The 3,427-nt window shown below is 51.9% G+C and overlaps 1 long non-coding RNA gene across 1 annotated transcript; it reads left to right on the forward strand.

Moving 5' to 3' along the window:
- Window positions 1-2,024: 2,024 nt before the first annotated feature.
- LOC109828513 lies at window positions 2,025-2,445 on the forward strand. The gene is made up of 4 exons (XR_002243731.1): window positions 2,025-2,063; window positions 2,131-2,202; window positions 2,275-2,346; window positions 2,416-2,445. It is a non-coding gene; the product is annotated as an uncharacterized LOC109828513 (long non-coding RNA).
- The last annotated feature ends 982 nt before the right edge of the window (window positions 2,446-3,427 follow it).

Here is a 3,427-nt window from a genome sequence, read left to right on the forward strand (position 1 = left end):
GATACTCCGGACATGTATGACACACTCTGGGATCTTACTTGCCACTACTACACTTCCTTGATCCAAACTTCTCCCCAAGCGAGAAGGAAGAGGCAGATCAGCTTGAAGCAGTTTGCCAGCTACTTGTTTCAGAACTTGGATGGTGATTCTAGTGCGCCCATTCATGAATTAGACGTGATGACTCCTTCGGCCGTTAATGAGTTGTTGGAAAAGGCTGAGGTTCGTTCCTACACTATCGGCAGTGCTGAGGGGGCTTTTCCCGCGGGGACAAAGTTTCGCTCTTTTCTCCGCCGCGCACAGAGGTCTATAGGGTCCCGGGCGCTATTAGCAGGCTACCTTGCCCTTTGGTTGAAGAAGTGTGTCGTCCCGCACCAACCTTCTGACGCTCTACCCATCGAGGTGCTCTTCCCTGCAGTTCAGCTGGCTTATGGGAGAGAGCTTTCCCTGCTCCCAGCAATGGTTGCTAGTATCCATTGCGGGCTCAGGGGTCTGGTTAGCAGTTTTACACATATGGGTTCTGAACCATCAGCTGAGCTGGTTTGCCCAAAGGTTGAGCTCCCTTACGCATATTTGATGGCGTGGCTCGTTCTTCACCGTCCCGACTTGATGTCGGCCCCCAGCGTTGTTGACATCCCTGTCCCCTTCATGCAATTGTTGGAGCAGAGCAGATGGTTTGGGAGCAAATTTAGTGATGTTCAGCGAGAGCTCCGGGTCCGCAAGAGTTGGGAGTTCTTTAAGTGTTTCCCTCACTTTTCAGGTCGCTATGGCGACGTGCTGGTTGATGAGGAGAAACCTAGAAGTGACCGGACCGTTCTTGACGCTGGTTGCTTCCGGTGGTTAGTGAACATCCGTGTAGGCTATCTCGTCCTTCGGGTGAAGAACCAGTGCCACATAGAGCCTTATCTCCCTTGCCGCTTTGCTCGACAATTCGGCTATGACCAACTGTATGTCGGGAATCCGAGCCGCAGCCTGCGGGTTGAGGGAGGATTGATTGATGGCGTTCGAGCGTGGCTATGGACGATGGTGGGCTGTACTGGAGCCCGTTTTGCTCTTCCTTCGTACCGGCGTAAGCCATTGATCACTTTCCTCAGCTGCAAGTGGTTCCTTTCTGCATATGAGTCCATCAGCGTGAGGAGCCTCTCAGAGTTGCAGTCCGAGTACGCGGTCCGGGCTGCTATGATGGCTGGTCGCAGAGCTGAGCTTGCTCAGAAGCGGAGAAAAGGGCATGCCAAATCTCTTGTCTCAGACGAAGAAGAACTTCTCCCTACGGGTGATGATGACGAGACCTCCGAGGACGAGTATGCGGACGCAGATACCGGCAGAGGGGATCTCGATACTGGTTTGTCCTATCTCTTTTAATTTTCATTTTCCATAAATGACAGCTCTTTTTCATTGAAATGGCTATTGTCACTTTAGGTAGGGCAGTCAATGATCATGAGCCACCAGCTCCTACACACGTTGAAACGTGTGATAGGCCTGCGCATGTTCGACCCTTTGGTCCTCGGAGGGTTGGTGCCCCGAAGAGGAAGAAGACCGCCCATAAGCCCCATGACGATCAGCGTCCCTGTGGAGTGGACTTAGGGAGCACTGCCGATGGAGGGGGAGGTAACATTCAATTGCTCTTGCTTCAAGGTTGTTTACCTTTTGGGGATTTGTGACCATGTTTTGTGCTTCAGGTTTCTTCGAGGAGGGCGAACTCCCACCGGGTTCGGCGTCCCCTGGCGTTGACAACATGGATTGCTTTGTGCAACAAATGTGCGACGCTTTTCACGATGGGTCTTTGGGCATCGACCTTAACATCGATCTTGAGCAGATAAATAATGTTGAGCCCACAATCCCTTATTCAGGTATATCCGCATCCAATGTCATTTTCCTTATGTAAGGTGAAGGAAGATTTCTCGTTTGAGCTTTCCTCATCCTTCAACATTTGGGTTACCCTGCAGATGTTGCGATGGAGGGGCCAAGCTTCTCGAAGCCGGATGCCGGCTTATTAGCTGACATGCTGGCTGAGCAGACTTCCAGAGGGACCGAGAGACCATTCTTCGGGAACGATTCATCTACCGGTATATATCTGATTTTCTCCCTCTTGCCCGATATTTCATATGACTAATGAATGATTGATTATCGCAGCGTCTACCATTGGAGTTAGCCCGGTATCTATCCCTGGCATATCCAGTTTGCCTCAGAGCGACGGGCTTGCAGGTATGTATACGATTCAGGGATATTGTACTTTCCTATGTTTATCTGTCTTTTGACTAATGAGTGCAATCATAGGACCAGCCGCTAGGACTGATTCTCATATGACTCCTGACATCCCTCAAATGCCCGCGGATAATGGATCTACAGGTATGCAGATCCCAATTCTTCTTATTCGTCTAAATTTTCATTTTGACTAATAAGAGAGTGTCATCATAGGACCAGCAGCTTGGGCCGATACTCTTATGACGGGTGTCTCGGCCTGGCCGAGACACCCCTGGGGTGTCTTGGCTTTGCCAAGACACCCCTCGGGTGTTTCGAGCCTGCCGAGGTGTCCCAAGGTGCCCCGGTTCAGTCCGAGGTCCCGCCGTTGTCCCGCCGTTGATTCTTCGTTGATTTCTTGTCCGAACTCGGATTTGAGTTATTTCGGATGCGTTGGAATCTTGACGACGAGCTCTGTAGGCCCCGACGGTTGGATTATCAGTGGGGTGATCGGGACACGGCGGGCGTTGGTCCAATTGCGGTGATCGCGGGGTTTTCGGTCAACCCGTATCCCGGTGATTCTGATATTCTGTCGGCTCACATAACCCGTCGGTTTGCTTCAATTGCTCACCGGTGTCATTTGAATTCTTGTGTACCGGGTAGTGACGTTCAATCGTCGATCGTTAACACCGAGCTGTGAGTGGGGACCTATCGACAATTTTTGATGCCTACAAGCTAGTTGAGTCCGACCATCGCACCCAGAACGCTGCAGTCAATAGCAATCCGGAAGTGGTCGAAATCGTCATGGCCAACGCACCACCCAAGAATACTGGGGGTGGCCCCACGGATGGCGCAGTGGCGTGACCTGAGATCTTCCATCGGGTGTGAGCTTCAGTCACGTGAGAGCTCCATTGCTCATCTATGGCTAACATGGCGAGGAAGGATAGGGAGAAAGCTGAGTTACTCCGCTCCTTGGACTCGAATCGCGAGAGATGAAGGATCTCGAAAGAAAAATCGACGCCCTGATGATTGCTCGAGAGGTGAAGAGGACCGGCATTCCGTGTCCTTACCCGAGAAAGTGGGATTCGATCCCGTATCCGGCGAAGTTCAACCTGATTAACTTCACGCCGTTCAACGGAAAGGGCTCGCCCACGCAGCATCTGATTTATTTCAAGTCCCACTTGGGGGTGATCTCTGGCAACGGACCCTTGATGGTTCGGTCATTCGTTGGCACCCTTCGCGGGCCTGC

This window comes from Asparagus officinalis, unplaced genomic scaffold (assembly GCF_001876935.1).
Source record: "Asparagus officinalis unplaced genomic scaffold, Aspof.V1 AsparagusV1_Un1910, whole genome shotgun sequence".
Classification (NCBI taxonomy): domain Eukaryota; kingdom Viridiplantae; phylum Streptophyta; class Magnoliopsida; order Asparagales; family Asparagaceae; genus Asparagus; species Asparagus officinalis.